Below are 13,674 nucleotides of genomic sequence, written 5' to 3' on the forward strand. Positions count from 1 at the left end.
CTCCTCATCCCAGTCCTAAATGGCCGACCCCTTATCCTGAGACTGTGATCCCTGGTTCTAGACTCCCCAGCCCGGGGGAAACATCCTCCCTGCATCTACCCTCTCAAGCCCTGTAAGAATTTTGTATGTTTCAATCCGATCACCTCATTCTTCTAAACTCTAGAGAATATAGGTCCAGTCTACTCAATCTCTCCTCATAGGACAATCCCTCTATCCCAGGAATCAGTCTGGTGAACCTTCGTTGCACTCCCTCTACAGCAAGTATATCCTTCCTTAGGTAAGGAGACCCAAACTGTACACAATACTCCAAGTGCGATCTCACCAGGGCCCTATATAATTGCTGTAAGATGTCTTTACTCCTATACTCAAATCCTCTTGTAATAAAGGCCTTCCACATAGCTTGCTGTACCTGCAGGTTAACTTTCAGTGATCCCTGTACAAGGACACCCAGGTCTCTCTCTCTACATTTCCCAATCTCTCACCATTTAAAAATAAAAATGTTTGATTTATTAAGATCTTTCTGACTTTCTGAGTCATGTTGTGTGAGATGTACACTTATCCTCTTGCTGACAAACTTTTAAACCTCGAACATCTTCCAAGTCAGACGAAAGGTTTCGACCACAATCGCTAACTCTGTTTCTTCCCACAGGTGCTGCCTGACCTGCTGAGAGTTTCCGGCATGTTCTGTTTTTATTTGAGTTCCAGCATCCGCAGTGTTTTGCTTTTGCTTCTCTGCTTTAATCTATGGAATGAATGAAAACACATTTCCATTTACTGGACTCGAGCTTCAATTTCTCTTTCTCTTGTATCACTAAAAACCAATATATAGTGATGTCATTAGGAAAATGTTCTTCAAGCTTTGTTAGGTCCGCTAAAAAATATTGGCACACTCCTTATAATCCATTCAGAAATTTTGACACCAGCCTAGTGATAAACAAGAGACACAAGACTCCCAAAACAAGTGCTCAACTTGGAACTCCTACGCAGCAAGCGTGCCCAAGGTGGGCAAACAAAACATTACAAGGACACCGTCAAAGCCTCCCTGATAAAATGCAACATCCCCACCGGCACCTGGGAGTCCCTGGCCAAAGACCACCCTAAGTGGAGGAAGTGCATCCGGGAGGGCGCTGAGCACCGAGAGCATGCAGAAATCAAGCGCAGGTAGCAGAAGGAGCGTGCAGCAAACCAGACTCCCCGTCCACCCTTTCCTCCCTGTGACAGGGACTGTAATTCCCATATTGGACTGCTCAGTCACCTGAGAACTCACTTTTAGAGTGGAAGCAAGTCTTCCTCGATTTCAAGGGACTGCCTATGATGATGATGATGTATCTGTGCAGTGCTGAGAGAGCGTTGCACTGTCGGAGGGGCAGTACTGAGGGAGCGTTGCACTGTCGGAGGGGCCGTCTGTCGGACGAGTTGTTAAACCGAGGCTCCGTTTGCTCTCTCAGGTGGATGTAAAAGATTTCATGGCACTATTCATAGAAGAGCAGGGGAGTTATCCCCGGTGTCCTGGCCAATATTTATCCCTCAAACAACATGCTAAAGAGCAGATTATCTGGACATTGATCGCATTGCAGTTTCTGGGATTTTACTGTATATTGATTGGCTGCCTCATTTCGCTACATTACAACAGTGACTACACTTCAGGCAGACGTGACTCCAGGATGGTATGTTGCCTCCCTGCTGCCAGGGTCAAGGATGTCACTGAGCGGCTGTAGGGCAGTCTGGGGGAGAGGGTGAACAGCCAGAGGTCATGGTCCATATCGGGACCAATGACATAGGTAGAAAGAGGGATGAGGTCCTGCAGGCAGAGTTTAGGGAGCTAGGAGAGAGATTAAAAAGCAGGACCTCAAAGGTAGTAATCTCCGGATTACTCCCGGAGCCACGAGCTAGTGAGTACAGAAATAGGAGGATAGAGCAGATGAATGTGTGGCTGGAGGGATGGTGCAGGAGGGAGGCCTTTAGATTCCTGAGGCATTGGGACCACTTCTGGGGGAGGTGGGACCTGTACAAGCCGGACGTGTTGCACCTCAACAGAGCCGGGACCAGTATCCTCACAGGAGCGTTTGCTAGTGCTGTTGGGGAGGGGCTTGGCAGGGGTAGGGAACCGGAGAATTGATTGAGTGGGGAGAGAAGCCAAGCTGGAATTGGAAAACAGAAAATTCGAATGGGTTTGGTACCATTAAATGGTATATACTTCAATGCAAGAAGTTTAGGGAATAAGGCAGATGAGCTGAGAGCACTGATAGCCACTTGGGAGTATGATATTATAGCTATTACTGAGACATGGCTGAACGAAGGGCAGGTATGGCAGCTCAACATTCCTGGTTACAGGGTTTTCAGATGGGATAGAGAGGGGGTAAAAAGGAGGTGGGGGGCGCAGCATCGATTTAAAAAAAAAATAATAATTACAGCTGTGAGGAGGGATGATATGTTAGAGAGGCCATCAAACGAGGCCATATGGGTTGAATTGAAGAACAAAAAAGGGACGATCACACTACTGGGAGCATACAATGGACCCCCAAACAGTTAGAGGGAGATAGAACAAATATGTGGGCACATTGCTGTAAAGTGCAAAAACTATAGAGCTGTAATAGTGGGGAATTTCACCTACCCCAATATTAGCTGGGAAAAATGTAGTGTGAATGGTACAGAGGATGCGGAATTCCTAAAATGCATTCAGGAGAACCTTTTTATCCAGTATGTAACAAGTCCAACATGGGAGGGGGCAGTTCTGGACTTGGTTTTGGTGAATGAAGAGGGGCAAGTGGAAGGGGTATCAGTGGGAGAACAATTTGGTGCTAGTGATCATAATTCAGTAAGTTTTAGGGTAGTTATGGAAAAGGACAAAGGTGGACCAGCAAAAAACATTCTCAATTGGGGTAAAGCCAATTTTGCTGAGCTGAGATGGGATTTGGTCAAAGTGGACTGGAAATAGCTATTTGATGGTAAATCAGTCTCAGAGCAGGGGGAGGCATTCAAGGAGGAGATCCCGAGGGTACAGAGCAAGTATGTTCCCTTAAAGTAAAAAGATAGGGCTAACAAATCTAGAGCCCCCTGGATGTCAAGGGACATACAGGGTAAGATAAAGAAAAAAGGGAGGCTTATAACAGATATCGAGGGCTCAATATTGCAGAAACTCCAGAGGAGTATAAGTGCAGGGGTGCAATTAAAAAAGATGTCAAGAAAGCAAAGAGAGAGCATGAAAGAATGTTGGCAAGTAAAATCAGGGAAACCCCAAAGATGTTTTATAAATACATTCGGAGCAAGAGGATCACTAAAGAAAGTGAGGCCTATTAGAGACCATAAAGGAAATCTGTGTGTGGAGGCAGAAGATGTGGGTATGATTCTTAATGAAAACTTTGCATCATTTTCACAAAAGAGAGGGGCGATGCAGAATTTGCACTGAGGGAGGAGGAGTGTGAAATGTTATAGACAAGATAAACAGTGAGAGAGGAAGTATTAAGGTGCTTGACAGCTTTGAAAGTGGATAAATCCCCAGGCCCAGATGAATTGTATCCCAGGCTGTTAATAGAAGCAAAAAAGGAAATAGCAGAGGCTCTGACTATCATTTTCCCGTCCTCTCTGGCTACAGGTGTGGTGCCAGAGGATTGAAGAACTGCTTATGTGGTACCTTTGTTTAAGAAGGGAGAAAGGGATAGGCCAAGTAATTACAGGCCTGTCAGCCGAACCTTGGTGGTGGGAAAATAATTGGAAAAAATCTTCATTTGGAAAGACATCGATTAATCAAGGATAGTCAGCACAGATTTGTTAAGAGAAGGTCGTGTCTGACTAACTTGATCGCATTTTTCGAGGAGGTAACCAGGCGGGTCGAGAGGGCAGTGCATATGATGTAGTGTATATGGACTTTAGCAAGGCTTTCAATAAGGTTCCACATGGCAGACTGGTCACGAAAGTAAAAGCCCATGGGATCCAGGGCAAAGTGGCAAGTTGGATCCAAAATTGGCTCAGAGGCAGGAAGCAAAGGGTAATGGTTGATGAGTGTTTTTGTGACTGGAAGGCTGTATCCAGTGGGGTTCCGCATGGCTCAGTACTGGGTCCCTTGCTTTTTGTGGTATATAGCATTGACATGGACTTGAATGTTAGGGGTAAGATTAAGACGTTTGCAGATGACACTAAAATAGGCTGTGTGGTTGATAATGAAGAAGAAAGCTGTAGACTGCAGGAAGATATCAATGAACTGGTCAGGTGGGCATAACAGTGGCAAATGGAATTCAATCCAGATAAGTGTGAGGTCATGCATTTAGGGAGGTCGAACAAGGCAAGGGAATACACATAACTGGTACGACACTGAAAAGTGTAGAGGAACAAAGGGACCTTGGAGTGCAGGTCCATAGATTCCTAAAGGTAGCAGGCCAGGTAGATAAGGTGGTTAAGAAGGCATATAGAATACTTGCCTTGATTAGTCGAGACACAGAATACAAAAGCAGGGAAGTTGTGCTTGAAATGTATAAAACAGCTGGAGTACTGCGTGCAGTTCTGGTCACCGCATTACAGGAAGGATGTGATTGCACTGGGAAGGGTGCAGAGATTACAAGAATGTTACCTGGACTGGAGAATTTTGGCTATGAGGAAAGATTGGATAGGCTGGGTCTGTTTTCTGTGGAACAGAGAAGGCTGAGGGGAGACCTGATTGAGGTGTATTATGAAGGGCCTCGATAGAGTGGATAGGAAGAACCTGTTTCCCTTGGCAGAGGGGTCAACAACCAGGGGGCATAGATTTAAAGTAATTGGGGGGAGGTTTAAAGGAGATATGAAGGGAAATTTCTTCACCCTGAGGGTGGTGGGGGTCTGGAACTCACTGCCTGAAGGGGTGGTAGAGGCAGAAACCCTCACCATGTTTAAAAAGTACCTGGATGTGCACTTGAAGTGCCGTAACACACAGGGCTACGGACCTAGAACTGGAAAGTGGGATTAGGCTGAGTAGCTCTTGGTCGGCCGGCATGGACACGATGGGCTGCAATGGCCTCCTTTGTCATAAATTTCTATGAATAGCGCCCCAGATACCGCCCCAACAGGAAGTGGAGCTCGCGACATTGCCCTCCACTTCCTGTGAGGGACAGTGACCAGAATTTCGCGGTCGGGGCAGAACTTGCGTGCCGGGGAAAGGAAGTCTGTCCCCGATTGGGTAAACGCCCACAAACGGTGCGCTGGGGAATTTCTTCCCCAGAGTGTCTCTAACCAGAGTGCACTTAAACAGGGTGGTTTATTTGGGAATTTGGAAAGAGTGGGAATTGGGAGAAGAGGCGAAGGACCTAATTGGAGGAGGAATCAGAGGCGGTGGAACCTTTGATGATTTGCAAACAAAACAAGGACAGCAGGTAGGTGATTGGTTGGTGAGTATTAAGGGGGCCGAAATTGATGGTCTTACCGTCCACTGCCACCAACATTCCTCTTCCGGTTCCGCTCTGTGCCAGTTTGCACTTGGGCAGCAGCGGGTGGGAGTGGAGAGCCGCCGGGAACTGCCCACTGATGTCAGCGGGCCCCCAAATGGCTCAAGTGACCTCCTGTCCGAAATGCCAGATTGGTGCGGGCGGCAGTCAGTGCCAGAACGGGTAAGGATTGCTGCATGGAGGCCGGTCTGTCCCCGACGATTGGTATGAAGACATGCAAAAAAAATCTGAGAACATTTTTTTTTAGTTTTCTTACAGCGACTTACCTGCCTGGGGTCCCTTTTTTTTTGCATTGATTTTGCTTTTCAGCTCCTCGACCCTCCATAGGCCCGACTCCACTCTCGGCGGCACTTGGGCGGCAAGCGCCTCTGTCGCCAAGATTGGGAATTCCCGTCCGCTGCCGCCCAGATTGACAGCTTAAGTCCCTCTTTTGCCGCCAGACGCCCTTTCAAGGACCTTGTTGCTGAAACTCCTGCCCAGAATACCGTCAGGTTTCTCGGCGGCCATCGGCGGTCCTTTGGGTGGCCCTTGGCCTTCACCAATTTCGGCCCCAAGATTTTTTTTTCTCTCTTTAGGTATGGGAAACGATAAAGTACTGTATTGAACTTATAGCTGAACTAGTTAATTTAATTAATATAACTATTAATAATCAGTGAATAAATACTAAGTAAATAAATAAAACAAGGTTAGACTAAGATATAGCAGGGCAGGTGGTGTGTCTGGGCTGCAGTATGTGAGAGTTTGTGGACAGAGAGACTGTCCCGAGCAAACTCGTCTGCAGAAGATGTCTCCATCTCAAATCTCTCCGGCTCAGACAGGGGCCAGGGTAAAGGATATCTCACGGTGGCTGGAGAGGCACGTGGAAAGGGAGGGGGTCCATGTTAGAATGAATGACTTAGGCAGGAACAGGAAGGCGGTCCTGCTGAAGGAGTATCAGGAATTAGGCTCTAATTAAAAAGCAGGACCTTGAGGGTAATAATCTCTGGATTATTGCCCGAGCCACATGCAAATTGACACAGAAGCAGACGGATCAGGAGAATTAATACGTGGCTATAGGGCTTGTGTGGGAAAAAGGGCTTCCTTTTCATGGGACACTGGCACCAGTTCTGGGACAGGAAGAAGCTGTACCAATGGGACGGGCTCCACCTGAACCAGGATGGGACCCGTGTCCTAGCAGAAAAGGTAAATAAGGAGATGGCAAAGGCTTTAAACTGGTAAGGTGAGGGGAGGGATCTACGCAAAACCTAACTAGCCTTACTATAAACAAAACAGGAAAAGAGAGCACAGGGAAGAATAAAGTAAGGGAGGGCACTGATAGTTGATAGTATGGGAGCAAATAGAGTTATAGAACAGGAGTCTAAAAAGATGGTTAAACATAAAGTGAGAGGAAATTCTATTAAAAATGCGTTAAACTGACTGTAGAGCAATGCACACAGCGTCCGTAATAAAACAGGGGAGCTGGAGGCAATCATGCATTGCGAGGAACCAGACATAATAGTGATTACTGAGACATGGCTACAGAAAAATCAGGACTGGGAATTACAGGGTATAACATATTTAGAAAAGATAGAGTGGGAAAAGGAGAGGTGGTCCAGCTGTACTTATAACATAATGGCAGGAGAAAAATGTGATGCAGCTATCAGCAAGACAAAAATAAAATCCATATGGATAGAAACAAAAGATAATAAAGGATCAATCACACTAATAGATGTAGTCTACAGACCACCCAACGGTGGAAGGGAGGTGGAGGAAGAAATATGAAGACAAATTAGGGAAATGAGTAAAAAACATAGAATAATAATCATGGGGGACTTCAACTACCCCGATATTAATTGGATAGAAGAGGTAGGTAAAGGGGATAAGAGAATGGAGTTCCTACAGTGTGTACAGGACTCCTTTCGAACCCAATATATAAAAAGCCCAACAAGGTTGGATTGGTTATTGGATCTAGTAATGGGGAATGAACCAGAGCACATAAGAAAAGTAAAAGTAGGGGAACACCTAGGCAATAGTGATTATAATACAATGTGCTTTAAAATAATAATCGAGAAGGACGCAAGTATGATGAAGACCAGGCTAATAGATTGGAGAAAAGCTGATTTTGAGGGGCTGAGAATAGAACTTGGGAAAATAAAATGGGCAACGATATTGGCAAACAAAACGATGTAGAACAGAAAAGGGGAACATTTAAAAGGTGTTCAAAAGAGTGCAGGAACAATACATTCCACTGAAAGGAAAGAACAAACTAAACACGAATGAGACTCCATAGATGAATAAAGCCATAAGGAACAATTGTGGGCAAGGAAAGAGGCATTCATTAAATACATAGACAGCAAGGGGAGTGCATGATATGGGAGAATACAAAAAGATTAGGAGAGAAGAGATGGCAGAAATATAAAAAAATTATTTTCCTATTTACTAGGAGAGAGAACAGGTGGACATGACATTGGATGGTGAGATTAGTAATGAGATAAGTGTATTTAAAATAAAGAGGGGATTTATTAAATAAACTAATCAAATTCAAAGATGATAAAACCCCTGATCCGGATGGATTGAATCCACGCATTTTAAAACAAATCTATGGAAGAGATATCAGAGGCATTACTACACATATTTCATAATTCATTAGAAAAAGATGTAAGTGCTAGATTTTCAAAAGGCCTTCGATAAGGTACCCCATAATAGACTGATGAACAAGGTCAGAGAATGTGGAGTCTGGGGACAAGTAGCAGAATGGATCGCTAGCTGACTTCAAGACAGAAAGCAGAGAGTGGGGGTAAAGGGTAGCTATTCACAGTGGCAGAAGGTGAGGAGTGGTGTTCCACAAGGATTAGTGCTGGGACCACTGTTGTTCACAATTTATATTAACGATTTAGACTTTAGAATCAAAAACACAATTTCTAAATTTGCCGATGATACCAAATTGGGGGATAGTCAATACGGAGGAGGACTGCAACAAATTACAGGAGGACTTGCAGAGTGGGCATTTGGTTGGCAAATGAAGTTTAACACAGATAAATGTGAAGTATTACATTTTGGTAGGAAGAATAGGGAGTCACATATTACTTGGAGGGTATGAGTCTGGGTAGGGTAGAGGAACAAAGGGATCTCGGATACAAATACACAAATCGCTAAAAGTTACGAAACATAGAAACATAGAAAATAGGTGCAGGAGTAGGCCATTCGACCCTTCAAGTCTGCACCACCATTCAATAAGATCATGGCTGATCATTCACCTCAGTAGCCCTTTCCTGCTTTCTCTCCATACCCCTTGATCCCTTTAGCCATACGGGCCATATCTAACTCCCTCTTGAATATATTTAACGAACTGGCATCAACAACTCTCCGCGGTAGAGAATTCCACAGGTTCACAATTCTCTGAGTGAAGAAGTTTCTCCTCATCTCGGTCCTAAATGGCTTACCCCTTATCCTTAGACTGTGACCACTGGTTCTGGACTTCCCCAACATCGGGAACATTCTTCCTGCATCTAACCTGTCCAGTCCCGTCAGAATTTTGTATGTTTCTATGAGATCCCCTCTCATTCTTCTAAACTCCAGTGAATACAGGCACAGTCGATCCAACCTCTCCTTGTATGTCAGTCCTGCCATCCCGGGAATCAGTCTGGTGAACATCCGCTGCACTCCCTCAATAGCAAGAACGTCCTTCCTCAGATTAGGAGACCAAAACTGAACAGAATATTCCAGGTGAGGCCTCACCAAGGCCCTGCACAACTGTAGTAAGACCTCCCTGCTCCTATACTCAAATCCCCTAACTATGAAGGCCAACATGCCATTTGTCTTCTTCACCTCCTGCTGTACCTGCATGTCAACTTTCAATGACTGATGTACCATGACACCCAGGTCTCGTTGCACCTCCCCTTTTCCTAATCTGCCGTATTCAGATAATATTCTGCCTTCATGTTTTTGCCACCAAAAACCTCACATTTATCCACATTATACTGCATCTGCCATGCATTTGACCACTCATCTAACCTGTCCAAGTCACCCTGCAGCCTCTTAGCATCCTCCTCACAGCTCACACTGCCACCCAGTTTAGTGTCATCTGCAAACTTGGAGATATTACACTCAATTCCTTCATATAAATCATTGATGTATATTGTAAATAGCTGGGGTCCCAGCACTGAGCCCCATGGTTAGCAAGGCCATAAAAAAGCAAACCAAGCACTAGGGTTTATTTCTAGAACGATAGAATTGAAAAGTCGGGAAGTTATGCTCAACCTGTATCGAACCTTGGTTGGACCACACTTGGAGTACTGCGTGCAGTTCTGGTCGCCATATTATAAAAAGGATATAGAGGCACTGGAGAGGGTGCAGAGAAGATTGACAAGGATGATACCAGAAATGTGAAGCTATACCTATCAGGAAAGGATGAACAGGCTGGGTCTCTTTTCTCTTGAAAAAAGAAGGCTGAGGGGTGACCTAATAGAGGTCTTTAAAATGATGAAAAGTTTTGATAGAGTGGATACAGGGAGAGTGTTTCCACTTATGTGGAAGCACATAACTAGAGGCCATCAATATAAGATAGTCTGGCCCAGCAGGCGAGCACCATCGGAGCAGGCCAAGGAGCGGAAGGAGCAGTGTGGCAACGTACCACTCTAGGGAGCAGCAGGTGCTGGAGCAGGAGAGCAACAGCAGTGAAAAGGGATGTCACCAAGGTCCAGGTCAGTGATTGGAGCGTGGGCAGGTACAGCAGGAGTGGCGAGAGATTGCAGAGCGATGTGATCGGGACCCAGGAGAGGCATGAGTTCGGAGCCCAGAAAAGCTGAGGGCACTAGGTCCGTGCAGCAGATCAGGTCTCCAGTCGTCTTGGTTAATCCTTGCCACTGGACCAAGACCCAGCTCTGTCAAGCCCATGTGATGGCTGGTGTGCAACGTCCACCACACGATAAAAAAATCCCCGCACAGGCATCTTCCACCCGTCAAGGCTTACTTCAGGATACGGAATATTAGGTCCTTCATTGAAACACCTGTGAACTTTTTGATATGGAAGTAAGTCATCCTCAAATCGAGGGACTGCCTATGATAAGATAGTCACCAAGAAATCCAATGGGGAATTCAGAAGAAGCTTCTTTACCCAGAGAGTGGTGAGAATGTGGAACTCGCTGCCACAGAGAGTGGTTGAAGCGAATAGTATCGATGCATTTAAGGGGAGGCTGGACAAGTATATTGTTATGCATTGTCCAGGTACATTTAATGTCTAGTTACAATGGTGCGCTACAGAGGGCGCTGTGATGGGAGACCCGAAAGTACCTGCAAGACAGAGTATAAAAGGCTGCTCACCACACCTGAGAGGCACTCTGGAGTTGCACAATAAAGGACTAAGGTCACAGCAGTTACTACAACACGGAGTCAATGATTTGAGCGCTACATACATCACAAATAGGCGACGAGGACACAGACGAGCGTCACGCAACCATGGCTACTCTGGGCTTGCTAAAGGATTTTACAGTGGGTAATGACTTTACGGAAAGGCTCGAGTACTACTTTATAGCAAACGACCTGATGATGGACACGAACGCACTGAGAGAGAAGCATAAGGCGATATTGCTGTCCAGTTGTGGCGATGAGGTTTACTCTCTCGTCAGGGATTTGCTGGCACCCGCGAGCACCAGGGACAAGTCATATGGGCAGCTGATTGAACTCATTCGTGACCAACTGAAAGTGAAGTAGAGCATCCTCACGGCCAGGCACAAATTCTATCACCACTGCAGACCTGAGGGCCAGGATGTCACCAAATTTGTTGCGGACATCAGGAGACTCACGGCGCCATGCGATTTTGGCGCACACCTTGACGAGGCGCTGTGAGATGTCTTTGTTATGAAGATTGGCCATGAGTGTCCCCTTCACAAGCTGCTATCCACTGAACCTACAGCCAGCCTGCAGCAAGCCATCAACATTAGCTGGGCATTTATGACCTCGACTTGCAGCACTAAGCAGATGATCCACATGGTCTCGAACCCGGCAGGTACTATCCACAGGCATTTATGACCTCGACTTGCAGCACCAAGCAGATGATCCACACGAAACGCCACCTTCAGCGTATGTGTAAAAGAAACACGACTCACCATGTGGCTGAGGAGATGGTAGATGATCTACTATCCGGCGAGGAGCAGGTAAAAGAAGATAATGCGTTTGGACTGTATACTTGTCCAAACGCAATTCGGCGATTCGGCCCCAGTTATTATGGAAGTCAAGATTAACGGAGTCCCAGTGAGTATGGAAGTAGACACGGGGTCGGGTCAGTCGTTGATGAGTCAGGAAACTTTTGATAAACTGTGGATCAACCCAGCTGCACGACCCAAGCTGGTCCCGGTCACGGCAAAGCTGCGCACCTACACCAAGGAACTGATACCTGTTCTTGGCAGAGCGGATGTGCAATTATCTCACGGTGGCGAGACGCACGGTTTACCTTTGTGGATCATTGCAGACGATGGGCCGACGCTACTCGGCAGGAGGTGGGTGGGAAAGGTCTGTGGGAGCTGGGAAAACATCATTCCTCCACAGACGGCTGTCTCCCGTGTTCACAAGCAGCAGCGCCGACCGAGCTGGAGGAGAGAGAAGGGCTTCGACAGACTGCTCCAGCAGGCACCGTCAGCCCGCGGGCAGATGTCGGTTCCGGAGGACGTGTGTGTGTGTGGTGGCTCCCGGGCAAAAAGGTCAGCTGCGTGGGGTGCTCCGGAGGATGCAGCGGTGCGGGGGCCGGTGCGTTGCAGCTCCTGGGTGCAGTCGAAGTGTGGTGGATCTCGAGAGAGAGACAGAGAGAGTCGAGAGTGAAACGTTAGGCTGCAGCAGGCTAGAGTCCAGCAGGGAAAACACCCAGCAAACCAACCTCGCAAAAGGGTCCGAAGAAGGAAAGCTGTTCATCGGCGGTCTCAATCTCGACACAGACGAGCAGGCCCTGGAAGAAGTGCTCTCCAAGTACGGGCAGATCTCCGAGGTGCGAGTGATCGAGGATAGTGACGTTTTCAGCTTCAGTACAGCGAGCTCAAGATGGCGGCGAGCCTCATGGCAGCAGAGTTCTGCAGAGAAAGGCAAGCAGCGCACCAAAAATGGCGGCGCCCTCATGGAAAAATCAAAATGGCGTCTTAAAAGGGAAATCTACCCGGGAGTCTTAAAGAGGCCTTACACCATTGGCGGTCCCCACAAAGAGACTTTTGTAAGGGCAACAGTGAGTCAAAATGATTACTGTGATTTGTATGATGACGTGATTTATGACAAGAATTAATATTTTGATGCTAAAATGATTACTGTGATTAAAATGATTGATATGATTGGTGAAAAGAGTTAATATCACAATGCACAAGTAAAAGGGTTAAGGGTTCTGTGACTAACATGACGAATGGATTAATGCGATTTCTGATTTAATGTGATTCATGCAATGGTTCAGCGGCTGCAGATGAGCCGCAAAGGCAACTATTTTCTGAGAACAGAGGCAACGCACTAGTTGCGATACCCTGTCTCAGTGCAGCCCATTACCTCGAGCAAAAAGGGGCAGTATGCCGCCACCATACCTCACCCAGTGGAGCTGGGATTAAATAACTGTTCAGTGTACCTGCAACCTTTTGATATAACTCTTCAATGCATCTATATGTACCATACAAATGTACTGACTATGTGTACCTGCTTTCGATTGGAGGTTATGTTTGTGTACTTCATCACCCATGTAAGGACTGCAAATACCACATATTTGCACCGGATCGCAAGCATAATCTTTACATGGGGGGGAAGAGGGAAGTGGATGGTCATGGACTCACACTCACAAATCAATCAGGACGAACAAGGCTGAGGTTTCCGACAATGTGCTTTTGGAACTTGGGTGGGGTGAGTGAGATGTTATGTATTGTCCAGCTACATTAAATGTATAGTTACAATGGTGCACCACAGGGGGCGCTGTGGTGGGAGACCCGAAAATACCTGCAAAACAGAGTATAAAAGGCTGCCCACCACACCTAAGAGGCACTCTGGAGTTACACAATAAAGGACTAAGGTCACAACAGTTACTACAACACCATACTGTGTGGAGTCAGTGATTTCAGTGTTACATACATCACATGTGTGAGGGCGAAGGGAATAGAGAGTTACGCTGATAGATTTAGATGGGGAAAGACGGGAGGAGGCTCGAGTGGAGCATAAACGCCAGCATGGACTGGTTGGGCCGAATGGCCTGTTGCTGTGCCGTATATCTGATGTAAAGTCTTTCTTTCTGTACTGGTTATTGTGTTTGCTTTGCATGCAACCG

The 13,674-nt window shown here is 46.4% G+C and overlaps 1 long non-coding RNA gene across 1 annotated transcript; it reads right to left on the reverse strand.

Annotated features, from left to right (window-relative positions):
* Window positions 1-484: 484 nt before the first annotated feature.
* On the reverse strand, window positions 485-12,066 carry LOC139265152 (uncharacterized). The gene is made up of 2 exons (XR_011593480.1): window positions 11,845-12,066; window positions 485-742 (listed from the first exon to the last, which is right to left on the reverse strand). It is a non-coding gene; the product is annotated as an uncharacterized lncRNA (long non-coding RNA).
* Between the last annotated feature and the right edge of the window lie 1,608 nt (window positions 12,067-13,674).

The sequence above is a fragment of the Pristiophorus japonicus genome, chromosome 6 (genome assembly GCF_044704955.1).
Source record: "Pristiophorus japonicus isolate sPriJap1 chromosome 6, sPriJap1.hap1, whole genome shotgun sequence".
Taxonomy (NCBI): domain Eukaryota; kingdom Metazoa; phylum Chordata; class Chondrichthyes; family Pristiophoridae; genus Pristiophorus; species Pristiophorus japonicus.